Here is a 13,850-nt window from a genome sequence, read left to right on the forward strand (position 1 = left end):
TGGGACGAAGGATATAGCTTGCTGTTTGAAGTTGATAGAAGGAGAGATAGAGGAAAACCGAGGAGAAGATAAAAGGACTGTTTACTATTATAGAGAGTATTGGCAAAAATCGTGGACACACTATACAGGGTGAGTCATGAGAAACTTTACATACTTCTACCATATGTAGAGTCCCTCAGGGAGCATATCATGTGGCCACTAAAAAATGTCAACTCCTCTTCTTTATTAATTAACAGGGTGATTTGTGTAATTGACCATTTATTTCATTTTACTGTAGTGTTTATACGGCTCATTTGATTTTTTTAATTTTTGCATGATACATTACACTACTATCAAGCATTCGACTGGTATTAGCTAAACTAAAAAATTCCAGGACTGGCTTTGGAAAAATTAATTTAGGGATTCGTATTAAATATTACACCCTGTATAATTTTTTTTTAAATGCAATAAGTGATTTTCAAACTACATAAATAGCCAATGAAAACGGCATATGCGACAATGTTGTCGCACTTTTATTAAATTTTTAGTGAACGATCAAATCTTACCAAAAATAGAACAACCATAATGAAGTATCAAATTATAAGGTATTAATTTAAACTAATGTTATAAATTTCAAACATTTTAATTAAAATGAGTTCCTACAACATAATCTAATACGTAGAAAATTAACATCTTTACTGTCACTTTGTATTATCTCTACGATAGAATCAATTGTTTTTCAATTTTAAATTTTTACTCATAGATCGTATTGGGGCATTATTTTCGAAAAATAATAAATTAAATTGATTAAAAAGTCAAACCTCTTGTATGTGTTAGATTTTGTTGATTGTAAATGATTAAAATTTTATGTCAAATAATAATACATTGCATCAACTGTACTAAATAAAAATAAATCTAAAAAAGTTTAAAATGAAGGTTGGCGTTGACCGTTTGACGTTTCTTGATATTTTAAACCCATTGTCATTATCAATTGTTATTTATGTGTACAAGAATACATATTTCTTCTGTCATATCTACGTTAAGTACATTGTGTTAGTTTTGGTAGAGCTTTTGTTACTTTCGTTCAAAATGCCACATCAGTTTTCGACCACAGAATATGCAGATATAATATTTTTTTATGGATTCTGTAATGGGAATGGTAGGGCTGCTAGTAGAGAATATCGCAGGAGATTTCCTAATCGTCGAACTCCCAGTCATCCAACATTTGGGTCAGTTTTTAATTATTTGCGAGAAAATGGCACTTTTCCTAGTGGAACAACAGAGCGACATGTAGATGAAGCGCAGGAAGATGACATTATGGACGCCGTTACTATGAACCCTACAATAAGCACTAGACAAGTAAGTCGAGAACTCAATGTTACTCAATCAAAAGTAAGTAGAGTCTTACAAAAAAATAATCTATACCCATATCACATTCAAATGGTTCAGCGACTACATGCTGGAGATGAGATCGATAGGTTGGAATTTTGTAGATGGATTAACAATAATCGACCAACGCTATACAGGACACTATTTACAGATGAAGCCCAATTTACCAGAGACGGGATAAATAATTCACGAAATTCACATGTGTGGGCAGAAGAAAATCCCCATGCTATTCGAGAACGTCGTTCTCAGTTATGGTTTTCGGTTAACGTGTGGATTGGTGTCATAAATAACCAATTAGTAGGTCCTCACTTTTTTGATGGTCCTTTAACAGGGCAGGTCTATTTGAACTTTCTACAAAATATTTTGCCGAATTTGCTTGCCAACGCGAACGTTGCTATCCGAGGGATGTATTTTCAGCATGATGGGGCACCCCCACACTTTTTACTGGCAGTGAGACAACATCTCAATAATGTTTATGGCAACGGGTGGATAGGACGTGCAGGTCCTATTTCGTGGCCTTCAAGACCGACAACAATTAATTGATAGAATTATACATTGTTGTAATACTATTAGAAACGGACGTGTACGAACTCATCACTATATAGCCCCCCATAAAATTATTAGACCCTCGGACATATAGTAAACTGATCACCGGCATCCTTTTGAGATTGGTAAACTCATCACCGCAGATAGGTAAACTCATCACCGGGATTTTTGCCTGGTTTCTAATGCGAAAGATTGCTTCTTACCTGTTATACTTCTCGTTTATGTGATAATTTAATAAATTCAGAAATTATTTTAAGCAAGTTGCTTTAAAATTTAACTGAGATATTAATATATCTCACGGTGTGGCCTATTAGACGTATCTGCCAATCTAAATGGTTTTGAGATCTAAAAATTTAGTTGCATAGGATTTCGATAGTGAATTTTAAAATGAAAATATTTGTCAATATGTGCTATTTTTGTTTATATCGGAAGTAGTCCCAACTTCGTTATTTGATTTTCATTGCATTTTTATATTTCTCATTGAATTCACGAGATAATTTGTTAAGCATACATTCGGTCTAAGTCTTACTGTTTTGGCGTTATTTGACTATCTTGAAAATACGACGATTTTGGACAGTTAGTAAATATAAAATATCTGAAAAATAGGAAAAGCTAAAAACTTGAGTGTGCTATTAGTGCATTGAAGTCGAAGGAAACTTAATTTTTTACACGCGCAAAGCTTTACAGTTTTTGGCTTCATTGGCGGAAATTTTTAAATTTGAAGTAATCAGCAATGCATTTATTACGACAGAATGCATCAAAATACTTAAGTACAGTTTCCTGTACTATATCTTTCAATGACTTGTACAAAGATCCCGCAATTAGAGTGCTTTTAAAAGCAATGTTTTTACATTTTTTGGTTAGTTTTCGTCATTATTTTTAGGTGTCAGATGAGTTGTTCATTTCATTTTATAAACATCATGACAACTAACCTCAATTAGTGTAAGATACAAAATAATTTTTATTCTGTAATTTGTACTAATTTTGTTTATTGTAGCACCCTGATGATGCAAATAAAGATTTGCGAAAAATTTTTAGACAAAAAAGAGTACTTCTTTATCCTATCTTCGGCTGCACACCCAAATATGTAGTTGTGTTTTGTAGTCAAACTGATCAGCGTTGACTACAAGCGTTTATCGCTTTTTCAGTATATGTATATAAGAAGTCCAATTAAGTCGGTACCATATGGAAAAAAATTTTATTTTTAGTTTTATGAAAAAAAATTTATTCTCTGGTTCTGAATGATCTAGAATTTTAATCATCAGAATCAGATATTAGTATGCTTCAGTCATTTACGAGGTTCGTTAAACAACATGAATTTTATTAAGACGTCCAGAGAATATCCAAAATTCATTTTTTTGACAAACCGCGTATACAACTAAAAAAAATTTAATATCTGATCATTGTATTCTAGGTTTTAGATCATTCAAAATTTTTTATGTAACATAATTATTTTATATAACAAAATTCATAAAACTAAAAATAAAAAGGTTTCACATATGGTGCCGACTTAATGTATATGTATATACCCTGTCCCTGTATATATATATATATATATATATATATATATATATATATATATATATATATATATATATATATATACATATAACAATGTGACTTTAACAATTTAATTAGAAATCTCAAAATGTAATATCAGAACAGGTAATCTACAGCAACAAAGTAATACTATGCCTTGCCTACAAGAAACATCTTATACAGTTAACTTAAAGAACTTAATTACGCTGATTTTTTTCTGTTTGATCAGGATGATTCGCGAAAACCAGTGCGAAACAACTAAACAAAAACGGTATAAAATTTCTACTCACCAGTTGTATGACATTTAGCCTTACACCCTTCCGTCGCACAAGTCCACAAAAGGCAATTCGATTTTTTTAGAGTTTTCACCAGCAATTTCAGAGCAATTGAAATTTGAAATTATTGATAACCATCATTTTTTGTCTACATTGGCTCAGGACGTAATCAATTAGCAGTTCACTATCCATGTTAAAGAAACAAGGGCAAATGAAGAGAAATTTTTCTTTTCGCATGATTTTAGGTAGCTATCAATAGAATTTTGTGGAATTCCCAAATAAAAACCAATAAATTGCAGTTGCATTGAGGACATCTGGATTTGAATTATTCTGTGAAATCACCAAAAACTAGCCGTTTGCTGGGATTTTATGGTCTATACCTGATCCGGGGTGCAGGTAGGACAGTGATCAGTTTACCAATCTCTTAGGGTCCATTTTGAAAACCCTACTTTTATGGCGGTGATGAGTTTGTACTATGTACGAGGGTATTTATGGTAAATGGTGATGAGTTTACGTGTACCCTTAGAAACGATCCCCAGCGTATCCGTAATGCAATACGTCAATTAACAATTCGGCAACAAAAATGTATACAGGCTGCAGGGTTCCATTTCGAAAATCTATTATTTTGTTACCATTATTGTATCTTTTCCAGTTCTAACTTATGGGTTTATAATAACTATGTACATATTTTTAGTTTTTTTTTTAAATTGTTCTTCGTTATTGTTAGTAGTTACTGTTTTTTGTTGTGCAGTGACTCAGTTTATCATTTCAATTAAAATGTTTAAAATTTATAACATTTGTTTAAATTAATTACCTTATAATTTGATACTTTATTATGGTTGTTCTATTTTTGGTAAGATTTGATCGTTCACTAAAAAATTAATAAAAGTGCGACAACATTGTCGCATATGTCGTTTTCATTGACTATTTATGTAGTTTGAAAATCACTTATTGCATTTTAAAAAAAATATATACAGGGTGTAATATTTAATACGATTCCCTAAATTAATTTTTCCAAAGCCATTCCTGGAATTTTTTAGTTTAGCTAATACCAGTCGAATGCTTGATAGTAGTGTACTGTATCATGCAAAAATTAAAAAAATCAAATGAGCCGTATAAACACTACAGCAAAATGAAATAAATGGTCAATTACACAAATCACCCTGTTAATTAATAAAGAAGAGGAGTTGACATTTTTTAGTGGCCACATGATATGCTCCCTGAGGGACTCTACATATGATAGAAGTATGTAAAGTTCCTCATGACTCACCCTGTATTGAGACTTGCCCCCTATTTTGTATTTCCAATCCTATAGAGTTAATTTGGGGATAATTAAAACCAAGTATAAGGCGTGCAAATACATTTCGTGAGACAATTAAAAAGGGAAGTATCTAATATTACCAAAGAAGACTAACAGAAAAGAATCGCCAAAGTGATAAAAGTTAAAGAATACTGTAAGAAGATTGAACACTTCCACATTGACGGTAGAAATAAATTTATTATTGAATTTAATAATGATAGTGATGAAGGAAATACCAAAAAAAGTAAAAATGAATAAGTGCATCAGTATTTTAAGTGATTCCTTCTTAAATGTTGTGTTGTATTACAAATTATAAGTGTAATGATAAAGACTCGTTTAAAAAATATATTCTTAGGTTTTGTATTTTTAAATAGATCGATTAATATAGATTTTAAATAAATCTTAAAAGAGCGGCGGCATGCTTGCATTTTTTGCGGAATTTTGAGAAAAATGAACTTATAACGAATCTCGTATCGAAGGTAATGCTCATTTATGACTTTTATACGGGCCTAATTAAGTTTTCTCTAACATAAATATTCTACACATTTTTATTTAATTGATAGCATAGGTACCATCATTGTACTTTTATCAAGTCAATCATTAACCCAGATATACCCTCGTTGTTCAATTGATTTTTAAATTCAATAATCGTCCAATTCTACTATAATCTTCCGGAAATTGTTAAATTAAACGATTAGTCAACAGCCCGAAATTTGATTTTGAATTGATTAACCACCGACCGAGCGCAGGTAAGTCTGTAGTCTGTATCTACCTTTGTAAAGTGACAATAACCTGAGTAAAAAGAAAATCCCGAAATCCAAGAATACATTCCACTGTGTCTAAGTCGACAAGAAACATAACCGAATCCCAATAATTTAAAGACAAATATAAACCTAACATCTAAAGACATTAAGGAATAAAATCGATCGAGATTTACTCAGCAGCTGTCGTTAACTGACCTTCTATGGCGTACAAAACCGTAGATAAGGAGGGAGAACCATAAATGCATACAAACAATAGAGATAGCGTTCCCCTTCCTTTTGCCTTACGATTAACTAAGAGACTGGTTATACTATACTGAATACAGTACTCTTTAGTGGTAGTTACAGAGGAGTGCAGAATGTTTTAATAGTGAAATCTTTAAACAGGTTTTTAAGTGAAGAAAACCGGTGTATATCTGTGAATAAATGTGTCAAATATAGGATATTACTTGAAACAGATTAACTGCACTTATTTAATAAAAGGTAATGAACAACAACATTGAATTATGTTTTTAAATTGTTTCTAGCCTATGTTGCATAATGATTTATGCAGACGCATATTAGTTTACGACAATAATTTGAAATGTAAAAATGCTGCAGGATTTGACCTCTACATTTGCCATATTAGTTTAAAATGTATGGCATTCTATGACTAACAGGTTTGAATATTAATTAAGGGGAAACAGGTGAATGAACTAGTAGGTAAAATTAATGAAACAGACGCTAAAAAACTCCGGTAAACTTTGTGTAAAAGAGAAAATATCTTAACAAAGACCGTGACGAATATGGTAGTTGTCTTAAGTAGAAGCAGTCTGTCTAGCATAACGGGATCCTTTTATCAACATGTGTGTATGTTTTCAAAACTCTAATATTTTATTTCTATCTAACCTTTGTACCAAAATATAAAAGTGGAATTTAACTTTTTAGGATACTTTTTCAGAACTGAAGATAAATACCTATAATTAAAACTTTTGTTTGTAACCTATTGTTATTGTTTTAAAAATGGCGCTTTTTCAATAATGGTTATTTATTTTTGTTTTACATTGTTTATAGCTTTGAATTTATAATTATAAAACCTTTGTTTACAAAGAGTTCCTATATAGAAAAGCACTATCAATAATAACGATATTACGATCTAAAACTATGTTAACTATTTTTTTGATATGCTTTATTATTGGGAATATTTAAATTTTTTTGATTTAGAATTATTTATTTTCTTTCTTTATTATTGTTGTTCAAATTAGTTATCAATTAAATATACGCATATATAAATAGATAATATCTCTAAAATCAGCAATATTTATTTATCAGTAGGTACTAAGTATTTTTTGTACAGTTCACATGCAGATATTATGTATGCATTTTATAAGATAGAGAAGAGAAGAGAAGTTTAATTTCGCAAACATATTTGTATCTATCTTTTTAATCTTTTCTTGGTATATTTAACTCACTAATATTTAGTGGGCACAACTCACAGCAACCAGCAAACACACTCTTAGCGAAGTTATTGCCACCCTTTTTTAAGTCTCTAATTCACTTGTTGCGGCGAATTAAAATCCGATTTAATCTTCTTTGGTTCTATAATTATTGGTTGTGTGACTTGCGAGTCTAATCTTTCTTCATCATTTCTTATCTGTGCATAAAACTTTCCACGGAAGGATTCTTCTTCTCATGGCGTCGCCTCCTTTCGAAAGTTGGCGATCCAAATGGCAATTGTAGTTTTGGAAACTGCTGCACGAAAGATTTCTGCGGATGAGAGGTCGAACCATCTCCTCAGGTCTTTCAGCCACGATTTCTGGCGTCTTCCTACTGATCTTTTGCCCTGTACTTTTCCTTTCAATATAACTTGAAGTAATTCGTATCTTTCGCCTCGCAACACATGACCCAAGTATTACATTTTCCTCTCTTTGATTATTCTTAGTAATTCTTTTTGTTTACACATGCGACGAAGTACCTCAACATTAGTAACTCTTTATACCCATGGAATTCTCAACATTCGTCTGTATATATACATCTCAAAGGCATCTATTCTTTTTTCTATTTCAGAGTCTATTGTCCAACTTTCATAACCATACAGTAAGACAGAAAAAACGTAACATCTGATCATTCAGATTCTAAGTTGCAGGCTAAGGTCTGATCTTGTAAAAAATGTTTTCATGCTCATGAATGCTTTCCTTGCTTGTTCGATTCTTGATAGGATTTCTTTTTTGGATTACACTGACTATTGATATTTGTTCCCAAATATTTTATGGAATTTACCTGTTCTATTATCTGACTCTTGTCATACACATGTACGTTTATTGGTGTCTTTGAAAATACTAAAGTTTTAGTTTTGGAAACGTTTAGATGTAAACCCAACATTTCGCTGTGGTGAACTACCGCATTTATTATATTTTGTAGTTCTTGTGCGTTGCTTGCTATCAAGACGGTGTCATCAGCATATCTGATGTTGTCTATGCTGATTCCGTTAATCTTAATTCCGCCTTGGACCTCGTCCAAAGGGAAGGATTGGTATGGCAAATTCGCAATGGACAAGAACGACTGATGAAGTAGTCTACAAAAGATTGAGTCCTAACTAGGGTTATACTACTGGTGATGATAATAAAAATTCGTTCATAAAAAACAAGTTTGTTTTGTTCGCCATATTACTTAAGATTATAATATTTGTAGCTTACTCTATGTTAAATACCATGTCAATAAAGTTTGTTTAATTGAATATTATGTGGGTTAAAGTCCTCTATCCTAAATCTATTTTCTGATTTTTAGAATTATAACTGCTACGTAACATGGGTGAGGGGGGGGGGCGGTAAGAGCTTAGCTTTTGCTGACAAGGGGATTAGGGGAAATTATTGTAATGAATCTCTGCTTACGGTGTATGTTTTTTGTCTTTTGGTTGGCGTTTCATTGGAAGTTCCCCCCCTAAGGCAAATGTCTAGATCCGCCACTGGTGCACTCTAATTAGCTTTACTTATTTTGTTATTCCCATCTCGTCTCCTGTCAAAAAATGGCATTCTAGCCATTCAAGCGCTAAAAGCAACTTAAAAAACCACTGGATGGATAAAGACATTCAAGATCGAGTTAAATGAGACCAAACCTGTGCACATTAACAACAAACTAAGATAATTAAATGTAATTTAGTCCAAAATACTTGTCAGTGGTGGCATCACACTCGCATAACATGGGTGAGGGGGGGGGGGCGGTAAGAGCTTAGCTTTTGCTGACAAGGGGATTAGGGGAAATTATTGTAATGAATCTCTGCTTACGGTGTATGTTTTTTGTCTTTTGGTTGGCGTTTCATTGGAAGTTCCCCCCCTAAGGCAAATGTCTAGATCCGCCACTGGTGCACTCTAATTAGCTTTACTTATTTTGTTATTCCCATCTCGTCTCCTGTCAAAAAATGGCATTCTAGCCATTCAAGCGCTAAAAGCAACTTAAAAAACCACTGGATGGATAAAGACATTCAAGATCGAGTTAAATGAGACCAAACCTGTGCACATTAACAACAAACTAAGATAATTAAATGTAATTTAGTCCAAAATACTTGTCAGTGGTGGCATCACACTCGCATAACATGAAAAAATACTAGGGCTGCTAGAAAGAAATTCTGAAACTGGAATAGATAACAAAATATTAACTTAAAAACAAATATTTAAACCTGTATTGCATTGAACACTTATGGCATATAAGAAACGCAACTAGATGATAAGGCTTAATAATATAAGATCGGTTTTTTTTTTTCGGAAAAATATGCCCATGAGATGCTTAATGACTTTCATGAGATACCGTAAAATAAAGTTCAAGGGGTGAAAAGTTGTATACTTTTTTTTAAAACAAATTGTAACAATAATTTTTTGGTCCGGATAAATTTGTTAGGTTTTTTGGATCATTATGAACAGAAAAGGTCTGTTGTAAGTTTTAAGGTTTTCGAGTTATAAGTAATTTAAAGCGAAAAAAGAAAACGCAAAATGACGATTTTCAAGGCTCAAAAACCAATATTATTTTTGAAATCATCAAGTGCCTAAATTCAAGTTCAAGCCTCCGGATCAGCTCCGGATGAAAATTCTGGGCTTATTTTATTTTGAAATATTGTTTTTTAGTTATAATGAAGCGCGTATGACAGGGCAGGCGCTCATTTGTACAATGAGAACTCAAAGCAGCAAAGATTTGTGCAATAAATCTTGTTTCTCTCTCTCATACACGCCACAGCCCGAGTGCCCGTCCTCTCACTAACGCTTCATTAACGATTAAAAAACATTGTTTTAAAATGAAATAAGCCCAAAATACTTATCGGGAAATAATAGAACAAGGTTTGAACTTGAATTTAGGTCCATTCAAAAATAATATTTTTTACTTGTGTTTTTGAGCCTTGAAAATAGTAACTTCGCGCTTTTTTCAGTTTCGAAAACGATCAATTTTACAGAACAATTACAAGAGACCTATATAATGATCCAAATAATTAAAAAAAATTGTCCAGGTCGAAAAAATTGATTTGTTACAATTTTTTTAAAAACATTTGAACAACTTTTCGCCTGGACGACCTCTTGACTTTATTTTGGTGTATCTCTTGAAAGTGAATAGATATGCAAAAAAAATTAATGGGCATATTTGTCTGAAAGAAGCCGAGCTTTTTGCCTTGTTTAAGATGATGAGATCCCTAGCAGCAATAAGAAAATAGAAATCTGAAAATGGGTGACATCAAGCCTTTGTTAATTTTATGAAAGAATAATTAATTATTAAATCCAGTTGTTTAAATTTAAATATGGTTGTATAAATTAATCAATACATTTGTCCTCCCTGTATTCCTACGATCCCTATAAGTACCGCCATCGGGCTCGTGGAATGCGTCCCTTTAAGAAAGAAGAGCACCAGTCGTTGGAGAGAAAAGACGCAACCCGGCACGGGAACCCATGTACGCATATTAAATTGTTTTCGTTCGTTGTTTTGTAGTGCAAACCCTGGTAATTAGACCCAGCGGTAAGTTTTTACCTAGTTTTACCTAAACCTATAAATTGTCTTTGATTGTTTATTGCAACCATTTATATTTTAATAATTATTTGCACCAATGAGGAAAAGTCCATTTTTTCTCGCCAGAGTTACCGAAGGAATAGTTCTGTTAATTAAGTACTATTAATTTGTAATAGTACATTTGTTTGTTAATACCCCACATTGGTCCTTCGAGCCGGATTTGAACTCATTTATTGAAAAAATATTTTTTGTTATATTTAAATTTGAATGGTTGGTTTCGTCTCGTCGTATTTTTTATCGTTTTGAGGGTTCTTATCTTAAGTTTGCGTCTCTTGTCGTGGCTCGAGAATAATTTATGACCTTTTTGTAAAGTCGACCATATGGGACTTTTTAGAAGGGAATTATCGTCGTTTTAATAAAGTATCGAATTACAAATCGGTAATTTCGGGGTTTTAGACCACATTTTTGTACACTTTCGTTTGTATAATATTATTGGAACTTGTTAAAAATTTAAAATGGAAAAACTTGAAGAAAAGAATAGGAAACTCAAATTTTTAAGAAAAACTGCGTTAAATGATATTCAGTTAATTTTCGATTTAGGTTTTAAGGCCCTTTCAGACGTTTCTATTCGCCCTTTATTTAAAATTAGACTGGAAGAATTAGATTCGATTCGCGAAGAGTTCTTAAAACATCACACTAATATTATTAGTAATATTCTTTCTGTACCAGACGCGGATACGAGGGTTGAAGAAAATGTTCGGGAATTATTTTTGGAACAATTTTATAAAATAAAACTATTTAGTGCGGAATTATTTGAGCCACAATTTGAAACTCCAGAACCATTTAGATCAGTAGTAGTTCCACAATCAAATATTCGCTTGCCTAAAATAGAGCTGCCTAAATTTAAGGGTGATTTTAAGAAGTTTAGTTCATTTTTAGATTTATATAATTCGGTTGTACATAATAACGCAGGCCTAGCAGACGTAGAAAAGTTTAAGTATTTGAAAGGATGTTTAGAAGGGACTCCACTTAGTTTGATTCGTAATTTGTCAATAAATAGCGATAATTATCAAATTGCTTACGATCTAATTGTTAAACGCTACACAAATGTTCGTCGTTGTGCGACCGCGCATTGGGATGCGATCTTGGGCGTACAGAAAATATCGGTAGTTAATTCGAAAAATCTGGCTAAATTAGTAGATACGTTTTTAGAAAATTTAGCCGCATTGAAAACATTAGGTCTTCCGACAGAACATTGGGATTTTATTATGTTTAATTTACTTTTGTCGAAATTAGACGCGGATTCAGTAAAGTTATTTGAGTTAGAAAATAAATCGAATAAAATCCCGTCATTTCAAAAATTGGTAGAGTTTATTGAAACTCAGTACATTGCTTACGATAATTTGAATAGTAGCTTAAGTGAATCTAAGAAATCGTCGAGGGCTCCAACTTATACGGAGCCAAAGTGTAATTATAAACATTCCAATGAGTCAGGGCATAATAGTAGTTCATCCTTTGTTACAAATTCGTCGTCAATATGTTGTGCTTTATGTAAACAAAGTCATTTTCTTAACCATTGCTCGTTGTTTTTGAAAAAATCTCCAAAAGAAAGATACCAATTTTGTAAAGAATCTTCCTCGTGTTTTAGGTGTCTTAATCAGGCTAATCATTCTGTCAAGTCGTGTCCAAAGGCCTTTAAATGTAGTAAATGTAATAGTCACCTTCATAATAGTTTGTTGCACTTTGATAGAAATCGTTCCAATAGTCAGTCGTCCATAGAAAATACTAATAATCCAGGGGCATCGGGAGTCGAACAAAATTCGCCTGAAATATCACATTGTGCTGCTAGTTTTGTAGGGAAGAAAAACGAAACAAAAAAGGAAATCTTGCTCGGTACTGTTTTAGTTCACGCGATTGATAGTAAGGGGTGTAAACAGCCCTTGAGATGTCTTCTAGATTCAGGTTCAATGAGTTCGTTCATTAGTCGTAAAGCTGCCAGTAGATTAGGTTGGCCTAAAACTCCTTGTTCATTTGAAGTTAACGGACTCAATTCGATGCAAACGAAACTGAATCAAGGTCAAATAAGTTTTTCTATCCAACCTCGTCATCAGGAGTCACCGGTGTTTCACTTGGAGGCTATTATTACAGATCGGGTTTGCTCGGATTTGCCGAGCACCAAAATTGACATATCGACGTGGAATTATATTAAAAATTTGAAGTTAGCCGATCCCGAATTTAACTGTAGTCAATCTATAGATTTGTTAATTGGTTGTAGCATATTTTCGAAGGTGTTGTTAGAAGGTAAAATTGAAGGTAAAGCGGGACAACCAGATGCCCTAAATACCGTTTTTGGTTATATTTTGTTAGGACCTACTAGCACACCTAACCTTTCGTCGACTTCGCTTGTTTGTCTTTCAAATATTGAAGACCCACTAAATTCTTCGTTAACGAAATTTTGGGAACTGGAAAACGTACCGGAAAAGCCAGTTTCAGAACCAGAAGACGTTCTGTGTGAGAACATTTATCTGGAAACGCATAATCGGGACGTCTCGGGTAAATATGTTGTATCTTTGCCTTTTCGTGAATCGCCGCCTTGTTTGCAAGATAGCTATGATATTGCTTTAAATAGATTGCTATCATTAGAACGACGCTTATCTCGTCAACCAAGTTTGAAAAAAGAATATTCTTTTCATATGCAGGAGTATCTTGATTTAGGTCATATGCAGTTAGTCTCTAATGCCGAAAAGAAAAGGGGAAAGTATTATATTCCACATCATTGCGTTGTGAAACCAGATAGTGTTTCAAGTAAAATTCGAGTTGTATATAATGCGTCTCAGAAAAGTCCCAGTCGCGGTAAATCTTTGAACGACTATTTACTGGTCGGTCCTAAGCTGCAACAGAACATAGTCTCGCTGTTGTTGAATTTTAGACTTAATCGTTTTGCGCTGTGTGCGGACATTCGTCAGATGTATCGTAATATTTTAGTCGCTCCTGAACACACGGATTATCAACGCGTGTTATGGAGATTTTCTAGCGCTGAGGAAATTCAGGAATATCGTTTATTAACTGTTACTTTTGGAATAGTATCTTCGCCGT

General features: G+C 32.9%; 2 protein-coding genes across 3 annotated transcripts in view; one reads left to right on the top strand and one right to left on the bottom strand.

Moving 5' to 3' along the window:
• The window catches only part of spg (dedicator of cytokinesis spg), a 255,921-nt gene that overhangs the window by 115,792 nt on the left and 126,279 nt on the right, over positions 1-13,850 (bottom strand). The window lies entirely within an intron of this gene.
• Positions 6,093-13,850, top strand: part of Inx3 (innexin 3) — a 39,305-nt gene continuing 31,547 nt past the window's right edge. The window contains exon 1 of the mRNA XM_072540449.1: positions 6,093-6,272. The gene's annotated coding sequence lies outside the window, so the exon portion shown is untranslated. The remainder of the gene's footprint in view (positions 6,273-13,850) is intronic.

The sequence above is a fragment of the Diabrotica undecimpunctata genome, chromosome 8, assembly GCF_040954645.1.
Source record: "Diabrotica undecimpunctata isolate CICGRU chromosome 8, icDiaUnde3, whole genome shotgun sequence".
NCBI classification, from domain to species: Eukaryota; Metazoa; Arthropoda; class Insecta; order Coleoptera; family Chrysomelidae; genus Diabrotica; species Diabrotica undecimpunctata.